Source organism: Monodelphis domestica, chromosome 3 (assembly GCF_027887165.1).
Source record: "Monodelphis domestica isolate mMonDom1 chromosome 3, mMonDom1.pri, whole genome shotgun sequence".
Taxonomy (NCBI): Eukaryota; Metazoa; Chordata; class Mammalia; order Didelphimorphia; family Didelphidae; genus Monodelphis; species Monodelphis domestica.
This window is the reverse complement of record NC_077229.1, coordinates 347,586,762-347,606,729: the sequence shown is the minus strand read 5'-3', so window position 1 is coordinate 347,606,729 and position 19,968 is coordinate 347,586,762. Positions and strand designations below refer to the sequence as shown.

The following is a 19,968-nucleotide window of genomic DNA, read 5'->3' as shown; positions in this document are numbered from 1 at the left end:
GCACTAATAACTACAGTTTCTCCATTAATGAAAATGGTGAATGCAATGGGTGAATCATTAGAGAATGATCCCCCTGGCCCTGTGTTGCTCCTGATAGAGGAGCTAAGGGAAGAAGTTTAAGAAATAAAATATACTATCCAACTGCTGGGAAAAGTGAACCACAGTCCCCAATGAAATCACTTCTTACAGCAATTAGGAGTCCATTTGTTGCAGTATTAACTGCCTCCGGCAAACTCAACAAACCAGGTCCTGACTGCTGGTAATGACAGATTTCTTAGGGAGTATTACTTAATTAACAATAATTTGAAAGGGCAGCTCAGCTGAGATACTACATTCACTCACTAGAAGCACAAGCAGTAGTAAATGAAAAGGACTTGCAATCTGTTAGCTTTCCCCTTGTCTTCTGTTTCTGAAATATCATGCAGCTGCTAAGTATTTGCCGTGAGATATTTTCAGCTATCCATAATGCCAGCACGTCCAAGGAAGATTAGCTCTCGCTAGGTATTCTGGGCATAAACTGTCCATTGCACAAGGCCATAGGAGGTCCCCTAAAGTCTGATTTTGTTAAGATACCCGCCAGGATCTCAACTCCTCCGAGACACTGTCCCTTATTTTCTGTCTCTTCTCCTGAAAGGGGTGGGGGAGAGAGGAGGAGGGCATCTGCTATCCCCTCTCCCTTGTCCATGGCTCCAGCCTCCTCACCCTCCCCTCCCACCCATGCGTCATTTGTGCCTAATCATCTCAACATAATTGTCTCCTGTTGTTTTCCCTGGCTTCCCAAGAAGCTTTATGGTGCATCAGCATCTTCTCGGGAGCTAGCTATGTATACCTTCTCCTCGGGCCAGTGGACTCTTTCAGATCCCTGGGCTCTGACACACAGAGGGCAAGGAAAGCCTTTGCCTCCAGCAGCCCTGATTGAGTTGTAATCCTGTCCTGTCCCCTCAAAGTCACAAGACTGAAATGGAACTTGGGAACTCATCTTTTTCCTCCCGAGAGCTGATTTTCTTTTCTTTTCTTTTTAAGGGGACTGCAAACCGAAGTTGTTGCTGAAATACTTCAGCAACTATCAGTATGAACTGAACTCTTGAAATAAAGTTCAGAGAAAAGCAAAAATAGTATTCTCTCTGGAAGAAGGGGCAAGGTAAGTTTTAAACAAAATTTCCATATAATATGATTCTCCAAAATTCACTTCATAGGATGTTTAAGGTAAGCTAATGTTAACAGAAGAGATTGTGTTTTTTCTGCTCACAGAAAATGAATGGTTCTTAGGGGATGTGGATAAAAGCCACCCAAGAAAGTTATTTTAAATTATTATTAGGTTGCCTTTAATTGTAATCACTAGTGTCCATTAAAGCCCTGCCAAGGGAAAATCTTTATCTAGGCTTGATTTGTGATAAGTTGGTAATTGAAAAGTCGATTTGGAACTTGGTTATTAAGCAAAACAGATTTCCATTCACTCGATTTTGAAGACAATCCACAAGTTTCGCCTGCTGAACTCTCACTTACATTCAGAAGTAGACGTGGATGGTGCTTGCAGAGAGCCCTACTGGTTTCCACAGTGGATTAAGATTGATTGCAGGCGAGCTAGATTTTTCTCCTTGCTTCTTTTAAATTCAAAGTACCTCTCACTCAAATAATATCAAAGGCTTCTGATTGAACACATCTCCCCACAGGATTTTATCATAGGGCATGCTTTATTATGTACAATAGAATCAGATTGATATAATATGGCATCTGTGGCTGAATATCTTATTTTGAGACAACTTGGGGAAAGAGTTTTTATCTTTCTCTTGAAGCCTAATTAATGTTATTAGACAATCTTGTCACTGGAGTACTGGCTATTAGGACTGGAATCAGCTTGATTTATCATGATATATATCCAATTAACAACTCTTTCATTTTAGCCTTCCCTTAGTATTTTTGTAGTATTTATGAAAAGAAGTCCCTAGAAAACTTTCCATAATGTAGATGAGATGCGTGCATTTGTTCCTGTTCAGATGTTCATGGCCTTTCAGCTCAGAAGCAGAAAACTTTTATGGACAGGAGAAAGGGGCAAAACAGAGGAGGTGGGTTATTTTGTTGCTATGTTTTTGAAAATTAATTTTACTACATAAGGAATATTGTCATCTACAAGATGAAGGAGTTGGACAAATGGCCTCTAATATCCTTTCCAGATCTAAATCTGTAATCCTCTGATTTATTCAATATTCCTAAGAAAATTACAATAAATTACATTGTGTTGAGTATTGATTTGACTGAATTTCCATAATTAGGAGTCCCAAATCATTTTTATGATATAAACAAGAATGATGATTCATACTTCTCTAATGCACTGAATTCCAGAAGGTACTTAAAAGCCACATAATGATGCAACAAAAGTGTTCATGCTGAATAGGATAGAAAGATCTTACATGAGATGATAACAAAAAAAGGCAGAGATCTACTCTGAATGGAAGATAGCAATTTCTCCAAAGAAGTTTGGCATAACATGTTTTGTCAATAGTGTCACCAATTCTATAAAGAAATAATTCAGCAGGCAAGAAAAAGAAATACTAAATTGTTTTTCCCCATAGTAATTTTCCATCAAATTATTGTAGAGACAGCTAGTACAATATTAAACTCAGTTTGATCATGAAAGGATTTTATCTTAGAAAGGGTCAGTTGATTGTATTTGAACCCTCAATCCAAGCATAATTAATGAACTATTAGAACAAAGAATTTTTGCTTTTAAAATTTTGTGCAGTAATAGGAAATTTGAAAGGGATAAAAGAAAAAAACTTTGAAATGTGATTTAGTCAGTTTCTTATTAAACTGTCTCCAATTAATTAAACTGTCTCCCATTAATCATCCATTAATTCCTCATATCAAATATACAAATAATTAATTAAAAATTAAAAATACATGTATATGTAAATAGAAAAAAAGAGAAAGAGAGACAAATAGACAGAGACATAGAAAGAGAGAAAAAACATATCCACAGAAGAAAATTCACTAACCTCTATCATTTCCTAACTTTTAAGATCTCACTAACAGGAAAGTTTTCTTTGTTTTAGTCTCAATCCCTCATGCTATAAATTCTTTCAGATTTCTAAATTTCTTGTTGGAGATGAAGACTAGCTACTCTTGTGTAGAAAACATGAATAGACAAAATCATAATTAAATTGAAATTTGGCCTTTTTTCTTCTACTGGGCTTCAAAACTCTACATCCTTTGAACTTTCTTCCTTGCACATTTTCTGTTTCAATTCTTAAATGGCCTGTGTTACTTTCCCAATGACTTGTTAAGGTTCTGTCATTTTGAAGAAAAGAAAAACATTTCCTTCTATATCTTGAAGGCTATGACCACTTTATTATTAATTTTTCACTCATGACTTATATTTGCCTTTTTTAAATGAAATTATTGCACTACCAATATTACCTTTCTGTATGATGATCAAAATTTATTTGTGTATAATGACCCTCCAATCCTGCATTTGTGCAATTTGTTTTTCCTTTACAAGATTTATCTTTACTCAGTTTTATTTTATTTAACCTTAATCATTCTTCAGTTAAGCAATCTCGTTTTTCTGACTCATCAGATTTATCATCCATACCTCACCTGGTTATACTCTATAGGATGAATGAACATCCTCTCTCTCTCTCTCTACCATCTGATACTGATTAAAATTGTAAAGGATAAAGTTCTACAAAGTGCCACTTGTTATTTTTATTAAGTCTAAAAGCAATCCATTGGCATAGACTTTATGATTAGAACTCTCCAGGAACCCTCATATCCACTTGATGTTTGGCATATAATAGACATCTGAAAAATATTTAATAGCTATTATTGACAAATGGTCTAGATACTAGGTTTCTGATAAATATAGCATATGGAACAGAAGTCAAAAACCCTTGTTGGGTCATTCATACCCACTTTTCCTGGACCTACAATGACTACAAAAAGAAATTAATTAGACCAACAATATTCGCTACTAAGCCATTCAGACTCATGAGGACTCTTCACCAGAGATTTACAAATTTTATTCTTCTTCTTCCTGTTTCTTTTCAGATAGAGATTTTGATAGGTGTATATTTTCTATCTCACTATAGGTTGATTCTTTTCTGATCACTGGATATCTCTTAAGCTTTCCTAAAGTACTCCAATTCAATGATAGATAAGCATTTCTCACAGGGCTAAACTACTTTGGGATTTCTCTGATTCTTCCACCATGACCCAGGAATCTCATTATTAGAATGAATAACCTCATCATCCTGTAAGATATTATCAGCCTTGGAACTCCACCTCATCACTACCTTCTGCCTTTTTGATTGGAGGGGGGGCATGAACTTCAAACTTTCAATTAAAGAGAGCCTTTGGCTCAGACATCTCTTTGTTTTTTTTCACTTGGCTATGTTCTGATAACTAATACTGTATAAATACTGTATAAAGTGCCTATATTGTTTTTTTTTAAACCTTCACTTACATATAATCAAGCATGCTCTAAAGTCAAATTTTGATGTCATAATGCTCTAACACTAGATAGTATGAGAGCAAAAGAAGATGTATTCCAGGAATCAGCAATAAGTCATGCAATTTCATTTTGTTCAATGGTCTATAATGTGGCAGAAAAGTTAAGCTAGTATCAATAAATTTTAACATTGAATAAGCATAAATAAGGAATCTTAAATAATTGGTTCTATATAAAGTAAACTGTTTCTATACCTTTTCTCCATTTCTTTACTGTTGTTGGTATCTTATAAAAGGTTGTCTTCCATGCAATAGATTGTATCTTCAGTTTAGATCATTTCAATATGTTGTTCTGTGAAAACATTGCAAAATTTAGTGTTGATGGACTTGAATTATTATCTTCAAATTAATATCTCTCAAATAAATTATCTAATAAACTCAAAACTATACTTTATACAGTCATGGAGTACTAGATCTGGAAGGACTTTTGATGTCAAGAAAACCTTGTAACATTTGATACTTGTTGAAAAGAAGAATTGTTTGCCTAGAAAGGAAGTGGGTTAGCCTTCTGTGATCCCAAACTAGTATATTTTTATAATATTATAAAATTATATGAAAATAATTTATATTATTTTTAGTCAGAGTCTAGATGTGTTATAGTGGAGATCCCTGCACTTACGGGCTCAGTTAGATAGCTGCTGAAGTCCCTTCCAAATCTCTGATTCTATTATTCTGTGATCCTCAAAACCAAACTCCACATTTTACTACTAGGAAAGTAAGGTCAAGGTTAAGTGACTTTCCAAGGTTTCATGAATAATTAGTAGTAGAGCTGGAAATAGAAAAGAGGGAGTCACCACATCTAGTGCTCTTTCTGCTACACAGCTGCTTGTCATCACTGATCTGGGAAAACAAAATTTGCCATTGTATTGCCCCCAGAAGTTAATATTGCTCATAGCAGGATAGTTGTATGACTGTGTGCTATGAATGTGAGACTGATTTCAGAAGATCTATAGGAAGTATCTGTAGATGGAGAGTGTTCCATTTCAAAGCAATTGCTCTGTATTCTACTAGTCATTATAATTCTTTTTATATTATTTCATTTTATAGCATTTATATATTGAATTTAATTAAATAATTGAATTAAATGAATTAAATTTAATATTATCTTTAATATATGCAGTTGCATAGATAACACGGAATTATTCCATCAGGAAATACTCACATAGATGTTATATAGACATATATACATATATATCCATACATATATATTCATATACATTGGTATATTAATATATACATGTGTGTATATAGATATATACAGCTGAAGAGATAAATTATATGATACTGAATTTGGACAATGGATTGTGCCCAGGATAGAATAGAAGGAAGAGTATATATTGTATTACTTTGGAGAAAATAAGAAAAGTGCTCTGGATTAAGCTCCATTCTAAGACTGTTTTAATTTCTTTGCATAAAGAGTTATCTTGGTAAATCTCTTTGCTATGTTCATACAAAGTGTCCCCAGGTTCCTCTCAATATCTCATTATTTCTTTGTCATTTCTTATGATGCTCTAATAGTCCACATACCTCCTTTCTCTCATTAGATGGACAAAGCATTGTATAATATTACATATATTATTAAACTTGGGGAGAGGAGCAATGTATCCCTAGCACTTAGGATAGTACCTGGAATATAGGCACTTAATATTAATTAATTGTTAATTGACTGACTGACTGAATAGTCTACAACATATTTCTATGAAAGAATTTCAGAGGGAAAGAGTTATAAAGGTTGTTGTCAGAAAGTTATTTAACTAGAAAAGAAGTTTGGCTGTATGTAGAGAAGATGTAGATGTAGATGTAGAGAACTTGGGATAACTCCAGAAAGCTGTGGGCTACCTGCGTTTTATATCCTTACAATGCCACAAGACTTAGAAGAGAATGTCCAGTTCATTGAGTGTCCCCCTGTGGAGAATTTATGGGAGAATATAGACAAGAGTTGTACAGATTTTGAGGACATAAATAGGTTGTAATCTATACCACAGGAGAGAAAGTGCCTAATCTATCAAAATATCTTTAGAATATCAGCTTTTAAGAAGAAATTTACCCTTTATCCTTGGACCAATTAGGCTATTGGTCATCTTTCTTCTACCAAACTTGTTGGAAGAATAGTATATTTCCCCTGCCTCTAGTTCCCAGCAATTAATTTTTCATTCCCTTGGAATCTGACTTCTGTTACTATCTCCCTAATGAAAAACCCTTTTCCTGGGGTCATTAAAAAGCTCTTAATTTCTGACCTCATGGCATTTTCTTGATAGTAATGCTTCTTAACTTCCCAGAAGCATTTGACACTATTGATCCTTCTATTCTTGATATTCTCAAATCTAGCAATTTTGAAAAGTTTTATTTGAGAACCCTTAGTAACACCATGATCAAAACTGGTTTCTTAATAATACTAAGATGGCATCTGTCTATTAAATTTTTTCCAACTAATTGTGTAGAGTGTATTTTTCTCATATACCTCAAACAAAATCACATCCCAAAGATTGAATATTATCACTCTTCTTGATACTTTTTTTCATTTTGTAAAATATAATATTTTTTCATAAAAATGCAACTTTGCATTCATATGTAATGGATTTATTATTGCTATTTTTAAATGAGTTAACTGAATCTTTGGAAATGTATCTGTTTTAATTTCTAATATGTTCAATATTGATAGTTATAACCCATGTAAACAAAATCTGTTAGAGATTCTCTGTAATTTTTAATATTATGAAGGGGTCTTAAATAATTTTAATAGTATAAAGAGTATTTGAGACTATGTAATTAGAATTTTGTACCCCAGAACTACGTTTCCCAGAAACCCACTTTAGTCCTCATGTTATGGTTTGGAGATAAGCCCACTCCCTCTCTCTCTTCTCCCACTTTCTTGATCTGGTAAACATGTCTTTACTCAGGCTATACCTTTCCTCTTCTTCGAGTGATTATTAATAAATCTTATAAAGTATAATATTTGGAGTCATGGGATATTAATTTTAATTTTACAAGACCAAAAAAGTTTGAGAAGTGCTGTTCTAATTCTTGAATTTTCATGATAATGCAGTCTCCTGAATTTCTTCTTTGACATTCCCCCTTCATGGCTTTGTCCTCTCTCTTCTCTGTCACAACACTCTTTTTGGTGAACTCTTCTATTACCTCAGCTTCCATTATCACCTCTCTTTAAATAACTGAAATATGGATCTCCAGCCCTAAGCTCTCTCCTGTTTCCCACAACCACATTTCCAATTGTATTTTCATTCAGGTATGAATCAGACTAGATGACTTTTGACATTCTTTTTAGTTGTGAAACTCTGCAATTTTGTAACATCTTCATCTGCATGCCCCATTGGCAATTCAAGCTAAAGATGCCTGAAACTCAACTTTCTTTTCTCTGCAGTTACACCCTTGTCTTCCTGATATTCCTAAATCTATTAATCATGCTTCCATTTTTCAATATATCAACATATGATGTCTGTGATGAGAGTCCTCCCTCCAGTTACACAATGTGCACAGCGGATAGAGTCCCAGGCCTGAAGTGAGTAAGACATGAGGTCAAATCCAACTTCAGACACATACTAGCTGTGTGACCCTGGACAAGTAATACTCCTGTTTACCTCAGTTTCCTCATCTATAAAGTGAGTTAGAGAAGGAAATAGTAAACCAGTTTAGGATTTTGCCCCCCAAAAATCCCAAATGGGATCACAAAGAGTCAAACATGATTGAAATGGCTAAACAACAAACCTATTCATGCATTCTCATCACCTATGATTCTTGATCATCCTATCCCATAAAACCACAAATAATCTACCCAATGGGCCATCCTTCAAATATTTTAGCATATTCAGAGGTGGAGTGCTGCTGCCCATTTATAGTGCCTCACTTTTGTTGCATTACCAGAGCCCCTCCTTTTCTAAACATATATCTCCTGAATTCTATCTTTTTCCCCATTTTGGTGAAGAAGCCCTCATTGGTAATATGTTACTGTTTACTCTCCCTGAGGCATTTTCCATTATATTTTGGCTCCCTAAGATTTTGATTCTTTAGAGGGTGTTTTTTTTATGAGTTGTAATCATGTTGAATCCCTGTAATAATATTTGTATGAAAACAGATGGGTGTTTTTTTTTTTTTGTATCAGGGAACAATTTAGGATGTTTATACATGATTTCAAACTTCAGAAATACAATCTAGTACACTCTCTGATTGAATTGCTGTCTAAGCTCATTGTCTATAAACCATGCCTATCCAAGATATGGGAACTGTTGTACTAATTTAAAAAAAAGGGTCAACTATTCAACTGCATGTACATTGTGGATTGTTAGAATAACCTCTTCTGAGCAGTCTTGGGATCGATGGTATTCTTCAACCTGGTACAGTCAGCATAATATCAGCCATCAAAAGAAACTCCACTATCAATAGGGAATCTCCCCTCTATTTAAACAGTACATCCTACATGATAGAGGCTTTGACAAAAATCTTTTTGTCCCTGTTTTATGCCCCATGTAGTATTTATTGAAATCAAAGAATTCTTTAGCAAATTAGTGAACTTAACTGATCTTGATAGATTTAACAAATTTATCAAGGAATCGTATGTGATGTTAAAACTCACTTGGAAGACAACTTGGAAAAGATCTTTAAAAACTACAATTTTTTCTATCATCAAAACCTCCAATATACCTATTCTGTGCCTTCTATGGAGTAATGTACAACACTAGTGACTGAAAATTTTTCAAAGCCACAAGAATTTACAGGCTTAATATTTTTCCTGACTAGGAAACAATAAGTAGCCTTTAAAAATTTGTCATATTTCTAAGTATCTTTGTTCACCTACTGGAAATTTCTTCCTGGCTATCTCATAGGCATCTTAAAATTGATACATCTCAAATAGAATTCATTGCCATTCCAAAAAAACCATCATTCCTTCAAAATTCCCTATTTCTTTTCCCCATCACCATCCCTCCAGTCATCCAGATTTTGTCTTGGCATCATCCTTAATTTTTTCCTTGGGCAAATTGTCAAGTCTTAAAAGTTCTACCTCAACCACATTTCTCATATTTATCCCCTTCTCTCTACTCAAACAACCTCTACACAGCCCAGGTCCTCCTCACTTATTACTTGCATTATTGTATTAGCCTCCTAATTGGTCTTCCAACATTCTTCATTCATCAAACCTTCCTCTATAAAGCTGACAAAAGAATATTCTTAAAAATCCCAACTCTCTCAAAGTATGTGTGTGTTTATATATCTGTCTGTTTGTCTGTCTCTTTGTCTCTCTCTCCCTCTGACTGTCTCTGTCTATCTCATTTCCCCTCCTTTTCTCCTCACTCACTCATCCATCCCTCATCTTGAATTGTTCTCTATTGCCTCTCGGATAAAATACAAAGTCTTCAACTTGACATCGAAAGCCCTCTGCAATCTGACTCATATCTACCTTTCCAGTTGTATTTTACATTATTCCCCTTGACTGAACTATTGTCTGTTCTTTATATATGACATTATATCTCTCACTTCTTGGGATCCATAAATTTTTTCAAGATTCATCTTAGGTGCCAATTCATCCATGAAGTGTCTGCTGATCTTATAGATTGTCATTGATCTTTTTTTGAAGCTACTTCATATTATTTTGTTTGTACTTTGTTTTTACTTATCCATGTACACTTTACCTAGAATATTTTTCCCAATACCCCATTAGGTCCTTTAGAGCAGGAAATGTTTGGTCTTAATATCTCGGAACTCGGCACAGTATCATCACATACATAGTAGGTTTTTATAAATATTTGTCAAAGTACATGTGTATAACTACTAAACTGATGATGTTGGCTTAAAATATTATTCAAAAGATAATTAAATTGCTTAAACAAATAAATGGGAATTAGGTATCAGACTTGTGAGAGAAAAAGAAAAGCTACTTTTCTGTTGGAGTTGGAGAAATTTTTTTCCTTTACCTTAAGCAGATTAAGTAGTAAGCAGAAAGTTTTGGGCTCCTGTTTTGAGTGCATTTCTTATATAAAAACTAGGAAGAAGAACACTACTATTTTTTAAATGAAAGTGAGAATTGTGTTAAAGGAGCACTCTATCTCAGAGGTGACATGTTGGAAGTCTGTGATTTCATTTAAGTTCAAGACCAAGTCTCCCAGAATTAATCACAGAAAAGACATTTACTGGAGTCAGAACACTAGTCTAGTTAGCCTGAAAGTAATGTCACTTATACTTATCAAGCCTCAAAAACTAATATGGTGGAGGGGATCAAGAATAACTTACATACCTTAAGCCTCAAGCCATTTTTAAGAGAAAGGCTAGAAAGAGAGAGGTCTGGCTTTTAGTTAGGATGAAAGTGTGTCTTTTTCTACTTTGAAATCCAAAGCTATGTCATTAACTCCCTTCTCCACTACTCCCAAGGCAACTCATCTTCTCAGCTTCCCTGGTGGCTTATATAACACCTAGCATAGCATACGATTAAAGGTCTAGAGTCGGAAGGATGTCAGCAGAAATCTAGTCCAATCTTCATTTTAGATGTGAGAAGTCTGAGAGTCGAAGATGTTTGGTGACTTGCCAAAAACCCATAGAATAAAAAGACATAAAACCCATAGAATAAAGAGACATAGGATTTGAATCCAGGTACTCTGACTCCATATCAACACTCCCCTTTTTGTTCCTTTTGCTATATCAGCTGGTTTATTGAATGAATTATTTCTATTCACCACATCACAAAAGTCATATTCACTCAAGCTTGAAATTTTGGAACCATCTTCAATATCTTCCCCATATTCAATCAGTTGAGAGAGTTTCTCTGAATTACTGATAAACTGAATGTTCTGCTGTCCCCTTTTTTCCATTCCTACTTCCCAATAAAAACCTTGTTATGTTATTTAATCTCCTTATAGAATATAGTTCTTTTTATTTGAAAAAAATATTTATTTAATTAATTTAAAATATATTTCCATGGTTATGTGATTCGTGTTCTTTCTCTCCCTCCTTCCATCCCCCTCCCGTAGCCAACATTCAATTCCACTGGGCTTTACATGTGTCACTGATCAAGATCTATTTCCATATTATTAATATTTGCACTAGGGTGATCGTTGAGAGTCTACATCCCCAATCATGTCCCCATCAACCCATGTGATCAAGCAGTTGTTTTTCTTCTGAGTTTCTACTTCAGAGTAGAATATAGTTCAATAAAAGACTCCCTATATAATTTGCTTATACTTACCTCATGATGCTCAGACTACTTTATGTTATATTATTCCTCTATGGGGACTTTCATGTCTACTTGCATTTAAGCCCCTTGAGGCCCAGAGCTATGATTTAATCATCTTTGTGTTTCCACAGCCCTTAAGCACAGTGGCTTTAATATTGCATAGGTTGCACAATAAGAAATTTTTGAATGAATGAGATTTGACTAAAATTCTAAATCTTCTGCTAATAGTTTTATTTTTCAAATTGAAATATGTACTGTCCAGGTTCATCAAGGAAAGGTTGTTCTTTTAGAAATTTAAAAAAAAATATATGGCTGGCACTTATATACCACCTGAAATTTTCAAAAAGAATTTACAGACATTGTCTTACCAAACTCTCACAACAACCTTGTGAGGTGGGTAATATAATACAATTATTTTTACTTTTTTAATAGAGCTATAATTTTATCAATAAAGGGAATTCCAAGGGAAAACCATCCTCAAATCCACACAGACTGGCACATTCTATGAAAGTTCCAAATTCCACAAGTTTCCTAAGGGATAGAAAGTTTAAGTGACTCGCCCAGGGTCCCACAGCCAGTAGCCCACAGAAGCAAGATTTGAAACCAGATCTTCCTAAATTTGATGACACCTCTCTGTCCATTATACCAATGATTCTCAAAGTCTCCTAAGGTGCCACAACCTTCATCTTGGACAAAACTTTATCAGGACACCTGCAGTAAAATCTTCTAAAATTAACAAACATTCTATAGTTCATTAAAATGTCTTGAGATGTTTTAGGATTCATCATAGCATAATCTGAGAAATATTATTATTAAATCATGTTATACCACAGGTTGCACAGGTTCATAAATTGAGAGTCAGAGAATTATATTTCTTTCTTGTGACATAGCGAATAGACTGGAAGTAGAATTTGAATCTATAATTGTAAAATCTCTCAATCATCTTTACTCCAACACATACCTGAAAAAAAAAATAATGTCCTCTACAAGAGGCCTCAGTCTCTGAGCTTTTGCTTAAAGCTTTCCAGTGATGAGAACCCAACCATCTCCAGAAACTTCCCCATTGTTTGCCTCAGTTCCTTTTTTTTTTTGTCAAGCCATTGATGGATATTTCTTGAGAGTCAACTTTATTCTGAATGGTGCAAACCTGGAAAAAATGCTTGACTTTTTTTCTTTTATAAATCAGTTGCTTCATTTTTCATGAATTTAGCAAAAACAATATGTCAATATTCAAAGGAGAAAAATCAATAAACATTTTATTCCATAATTATGATATGCTAGGCACTGTATTAAGTACTGAAGACAAAAAGAGAAACAAAATAAATGTCGTTCTCAAGGATTTTATATGTTATAAAAAGTGGTCTGTACAAGTGGTCTGTGAACATTAGTTAATATAACTTATTTGAGACATCTATATTTGTATAAAATTTCATAGGACAGTACTAAAATTTCTCTGTTTTCTATACTTTTTGTTGGTTTGCTTTAGTGTATTTCAAAATATATTTTATTATTTTCATCTCTGGCCTATCTATAATGACCCTCCTCCAAATTACTATGCCCAACTTTTCAAAGTAGAAGCCTTCCTTTATGATAAATATATATGCTTCAGCAAAACAAATGAGCAGCACACTGACCACATCTGAAAATTCAATCTCATTTTGGGTCTCTCGTCCATTTCCTCTCTATCAAGATGCAGGAGATGTTTCATCATCTGCTTTTTTGAAGTTACTATTAATTGCTGCAAAGGATAATTCTAATTCTTAGAAAGTTTTTCTTATTTTAGGTATTTATCTGATTCTTTACAATATTTCTACTAATTCACCTTCTCTCCTCTGGGATCCAACAGAACAAATCCAATCCCTCCTGTAGGCAAGAGGCCAACTATCATGGCCATCATAAAGGTTTCTTCTTCAGGTTAAACATCACAAGTTGCTTATGACTGTAAAGCTCTTAACCCCACTAATTTCCTTTTTATCCATCAGTGTTCTTCCTTTTAATGCTAGTTAGCCCTTTTTGCACTATTCCAGATGTGTCGGACCAGGACAGGGCACATAGGGATTCTTGCCCCCTCTCCTGACCCCAAGGGGCTAACTGTAGCTCTCCTTTCACAAAAGACACAGTTACCAAAAGAATTGCACCAATGGCATATAAGTGTTAATGAATGACTTAATCCTCCAGGAAGTTTTCAATTAGTTCTTTGTTTAAAAACCCTTACCTTCCATCTTAGAATCAGTACTGTATATTGATTCCAAGACAGAAGAACAGTAATGGCTAGGCAATGGAGGTTAAGTGACTTACCCAGGGTCACACAGCTAGGAAAAATCTGAGGTCATATTTGAACCCAGGACCTCCTGACTCCAGGCCTGGCTCTTTATCCACTGAACCACTTAGCTGCCCCAATAATGTGCTTTTCACTTGATTTCTCTAACCTGTAAGACAGCAGAGACTAACTATAGCTTTCCTTTCACAAAAGATACACTTAGCAAAGAATCATACCAATGGTCTATAATATATTGATGAAGGAGTTAATTTTCTAGTAGTTTTTCAATTAGTTCTTATTAATTAAATATTCCATCTTGGAAAAGACTTGCCAACAGTTAAATTAATGTTAGTAGATTTTTTGCCAACTTCTGCCTCTCCTTTCTGTTAGTCCAACACTATTGAAAGTCTTCATAGTATTTGGAGCCATTTAAATTTTTCCTCTTATTCATAGATTGCTGTGGCATTGGCTATGGCCAATTTGCTACTGAGTAGTCTCCCAAAATTTACCTAGTTGAGGCCTTGGATCATAGCTCCATCAGTGTCACTGCATTTGCCAACATGTGGCATCTTGCCAGAATTTACATTCTTTCAGAAAACAGAGAGGTAGCCTGAATACCATCCTGATACCCATGAAAGATGAAAAGATCAAAAGGAAGGAGAACTAGGTGGCACAGTGGATAGACCTCCAGACCTGGAGTAAGAAGAACATCTCCCTGATTTAAATTCAACCTCATGTACGTAGTCGCTGTGTGACCCTGGGCAAGTCACTTAAATAGGGATTTGCCTAAATAAAAATATTTTTAAAGAATTAAAGGAGAATCTTCAGTGAATTTGATCTTTTATGGGAGGACAAGGACAACAATTGAATACAGTTAATTTCATGGATGTGCTGGACTCTATACCAAACAAAGGAAGTAGTGCCCACATCAATAAAATAAGAGATCCTCACAAAATCCTCAGGCAAATGCATAAGCTACCTCGGGCTCTCAATTAATGCATAGGAAAAAAACCCATGAGAAAGCAAAGATGGACATTTTCTGTTGCCTACAATTGCAGAATATCTTTGGACAGTTTTGCAATTTCATTAGCTTGATTAAGAGTGAAAACTGAAGAAAGGGTAAAGTAGGTAAAAGAGTGAAAAAAAAATAAAACTTCTTGGCTCCTTCAGTATGAAATTAATGATCAGATAGCAAGTATGTGTGAGAGAAAGAGAAATAATCTATTTGCCAGGTAGGGAGACAATAGAGATGAACTGTGACCATCCTGGACAGCCAAAGAATGATTGCGGAGAGATAGGACAGCAAAGAAGGATGGGTCAGGAGCATCAGATAAAAATGTCAAAAAATGGATAAGCTTTATTTATGATCGTAACCAGGCAGTTGCCATCCCTGTAGTCAGGTTGAACAATAGATGTTACCTCCGGACTTAGCTGATTCCCATACCAAGTCCCAACTTTCTAATTATTAATTTAATCCAAGCACTACCATTCCATCATCACTTTCTTCACGCTCCATCCCCCACTCCATCTTGCTGTATCCCCTTCGATATTTCTGTTTCTTACCAAATCATCTTTTATTCTCTCACAGCCGTACTCTACCATTATTTCTCAAAAGTTATTCCCTTTCACCATAGGAGTTTTCTTAGTGCTTTGTTTAAAAAAAATTGGAGTTGGGGATGGAATAGAAAAGAGTAATAGCAAGTGTCAGAGATACTAAAGCTCAGAATGAGTAGGAGCTAGCAAAGAATCTAGAGGCAATAAGAAAGAGGAATTTGTTGTTGATTTTTTAAGATTTTCCAAACCTTTTTATAAATCTTCTGTCTTAGAATCAATACTGTGAAATGAAGCCAAGCTCATAGATGGGAGGTCCTGAGTTCAAATTTAGCCGCAGATACTTCCTAACTGTGTGACCCTGGACAAGTCATTTAACTCCCATTGCTTAGCTCTTCCCTCTCTTCTGCCTTGGAACTAATATCTAGTATTGATTCTAAAAAAGAAGGTAAGGGTTTAAAAGAAAAAGATCCATTAGAGCTTATTGAGTGGGAAAGCAACGTGGTCAAGCCTGTTCTTTGGAGAAATCCCTTTTGCAGCTATGTAAAGATACGCTGAAGAAGGCTAGAGGCTTGAGGCAGAGCAACAGAGTAGGAGGCTATCATAATAGCTCAGACAGGAGGTGATGGGGGCTGGAACTAGGGCGGTATCCCAATGAGTACAAGTCAACTAGTTCCCACGAACTCTATTTTTAAATAGGTGAAGGGAATAAGCCTACTGTGTGTCAGGCTCTGTGCTGAGCACTCTACAAATATTATCTCATTTCATACCGGTACAGAAAGAAGCAGGTGTGTTTGCTAAGCCACTGTGGCTAATCTCTGAAAAATCATGGAGAATGGGAGATATACTCAAGATTGCAGAAAAGCATATTTCCAAAAAAAGGAGAGCATAGTCTTCGATTTATAGGGCTAGAACTTGACTCTGACTCCTGATGACATTCTAAAATGTCTTAATAAAGGAATGATTGGCCCCATCTAGGAAAGAACATGATGTTTATAAAGAGTCACCATTGCTTCATCAAGAATGAATTATGCAGGAGGCAGCTGGGTACCTCAGTGGGTTGAGAGTCAGGCCCAGAGATGGGAGGTCCTGGGTTCAAATCTGACCTCAGAAACTTCCTAACTGTGTGACCCTGGGCAAGTCACTTAACCCCCATTGCCTAGCCCTTACACTCTTCTGCCTTAGAACTAATACATAGTATTGACTTCAAGATGGAAAGTAACGGTTTAAAAAAAATGAATGAATTATGCTATGCTGATACTATTTCAAATTTAATAATGATAATAACACTAATAATAATAAACATTTATATAACTAGCATTGTGTCAGGAACTCTACCAAGCCCTTTTAACAATTATTATCTCATTTGATCCTCACAACATCCCTGGGAGGTAAATGCTATTATCTATTTTACAATTGAGGAAACTGAGGCAATAGAGGTTAAACAACTTTCCCAAGGTGACATAGCTAGAAACTATATGAGACTGGATTTGAACTCAGATATCCCTTTCTCAAGACCTTTTGCTCTATACTTTTCTATTTTTACAATTACTTCATTAATATAAGAAATGGCTTTAGATAATAATTTACATAGATTTTAAAGGTGATATTCATGCTAATGTTAGGAAAGAATAGAGAGAGGTATAATAGAAATTTAGATGAATTCAGAACTGATTGAACATTCAAGAAATCTCTATTTGAACACCCCAATGCTTAGTCCTGTACTATATTTTCCACGTTTATCAATGATTGGTGAAAAAACAGATACTATGCCTATCAAATTTTTAGCTGACACATACGTTGCAAGATTAGCTAAAATATGAGGTGACAAAGTTGGAATCCAAAAAGCTCTTGATGGGCCAGAACACTGAGCTAAATTGAATTGGATAAAATAAAACGTGATCAAAAGTCAGGAAGACACGGGCTCACGTCCTCCTTCTGACATGCACTGGTCCTGGGTTTTATAGTTAGGCAGTCACATATCTCCCAGTGCCCCCAGGAAACCCTCTAAGGCTCTAAGTTGCAGGGAGCTTCTGGTCTCCATTGGAAGAGGGAATTTCTTCACTAAAATTCCAATGCCAGTGAAATCACAAGTAATCTTCTCAAAAAAAATTAATATGCATGAGGTGCTGGGGTAGGAAGTGACTAGAAAGTAGTTCATCTAAAAAAAAATCTGGGGGAGGTTAATGGAACGCAAGCTGGATATGAGTCAACATTGTAATGAGAACTAATTCAATCTCAGGCCACGCTAACATTAATCACGAAATCAAAAATCACTTGTTAAAGGTGCCTACTGTGTGCCAGGCATTTATCTATGAACCGAAAAGACAAATATCAAAAATGAAACCATAGGAGGTACAATGTCCAGGAATAGGAAGATGAGAGGCTAACTATACTGGAAGTCCTTATTATTAAGGGCATTGCCAGACTTCCATAGGAGGACAATCAGGATGAAAAGTATTAAAATTCATGGAAGCTGAGAATTGGTTGAAGAAACTGGGATTATTTAGCCATAAAAGAAGACATAGAGGGTTCAGGATAATCATTTTCAGGTACGTGGGGAGTTCTTATATGGAAAGGAGTAAAAGCTTTTTGGATCTGCTTCACTGGGCAGAAAAGAAGTGATAGACATTACAAAGAGTTGAATTTGGGTTCAATTCACTCAAGTAAAAATTGTCCTAACCATTAGGGCTATCCATCCATGGAATGGAGTGTCTCAAGAGATGGGAAATTCTATCTCACAAGAGGTTCTGATCCAAAATTAGATGGCCAGAGGGCAGCTGGGTGGCTCAGTGGATTGAGAGTCTCTAGAGAGGGGAGGTCCTAGGTTCAAATCTGGCCTCAGACACTTCTCAGCTGTGTGACCCTGGGCAAGTCACTTGACCCCCATTGCCTAACCCTTAATACTCTTCTGCCTTGGAACCAACACACAGTATTGATTCCAAGATGAAAGGTAAGGATTTAAAAAATAATTAAATAGATAAATGAATAAATAATAATTAAATAGATAAATAAATAAAATAAAATTAGATGGCCACTTGGCCATGTTGTAGAGGGGATCCTTGTTTAGGTGGGAATTGGATTAGAAGAATTCTGAGATCTCTTTCATCTCTGAGATTTCTGCATTTTGGTTATCACTTTCTCTTTCACTCAGGGAATAAACTCAGGGGTTATGACAGCCAACTTAACTTATTCCACTTATAGATGGCCCCAAGTCGCAGGATTTCCCACTGTGTGTGGAGGTTAAGGTATTAGCAGTAAAGCAAACAGCCAGGATTAGCCTAAGCAAGGGTGATGGCCTGAAAGCAAATAACCAGAGTGAGACTAAGCAAGGGTGACCTGCTTTCCTAAGAAAGCAATTCCATAAAACTCCTCTCTTCCTTCAACCTAGAAAACTGTAGCAACAATGATAACAAAAACCAGGAGGAAACTAGCAGAGAAAAGACTTTGGATTCAGAGACTGGAGTTCAAGTTCAGTCTTTAAAACTTAGTCCATTCTCTAAATTCTCTGAGCATAGAGTTTCTTCATGTGTAACAAGGAACTAATAATAGCTGCTCAGTCTATGTCACAGAGTTATTGTGAGAATCTACATGACTAATGTGATGGGGGCAAAGGGGCAGCTAGATGACTCAATAGATTGAGAGCCAACCCTAGAGTCAGGAGATCCTGGGTTCAAATCTGACCTCAGACACTTCCCAGCTGTGTGACCCTGGACAAGTCACTTGACCCCCATTGCTTAGCCCTTACCACTCTTCTGCCTTGGAGCCAATACACAGTATTTTTTCTAAGATGGAAGGTAAGAGCTTTAAAAAATTGAGTAATATGTAGGACTATGCTTTGGTAGCCACTTATGTTTTGTAGCCATAATTTGCTATTCATGGTAGAACACCTAAGAATAAGGCATGATTGTCATTTCTCTTTTGCCTAAACTTTTCCATAAGACAAAAGGGGCATCAGCTCTACCTAGTCCCTTTGGCTTCCTGGTTACAGTCTGTTTGAGTGGTCACACAATGCTAACTTAGGCAGCTCAACTAGGCAGTGAAGAGAATAGTTGTTGCTGAGTCATTTCAAAGGTGTCCAACTCATCATGGCCCCATTTTGGGGTTTTCTTGGCAAAGATACTGGAGAGATTAGCCATAGTCTTCTCCACCTCATTTTACAGATGAGGAAACTGAGTCAAACAGGGTTAAGTGACTTGTCTAGGGTCACCCAACAAGGAAGTATCAGAGGCCAGATTTGAACTCATAAAGGTAAGTCTTCCCAATTCCAAGCCCAGTGCTGTATCTACTTATGCTACTTAGCTGCCCCTGAAGAGAAGAGAGCACTTAATAAATCATTTCCTTCCTTCCTGATGATGGCTGGGATTTATTATCACACTTTAAGGTTTGCGAAGTAATTTATAAACAAAACAGTCCCGTGAGATAGGTGCTCTTATTACCACCCATTTTACATCTGAGGAAATTGAGGCCAAGA

At 35.8% G+C, this 19,968-nt stretch overlaps 1 protein-coding gene across 2 annotated transcripts in view; it reads left to right on the top strand.

Moving 5' to 3' along the window:
* The window catches only part of CDH20 (cadherin 20), a 289,887-nt gene that overhangs the window by 182,684 nt on the left and 87,235 nt on the right, over positions 1-19,968 (top strand). For both annotated transcript variants that reach the window (XM_056824252.1, XM_056824253.1), the window contains one exon: positions 1,024-1,141. The gene's annotated coding sequence lies outside the window, so the exon portion shown is untranslated. The remainder of the gene's footprint in view (positions 1-1,023; positions 1,142-19,968) is intronic.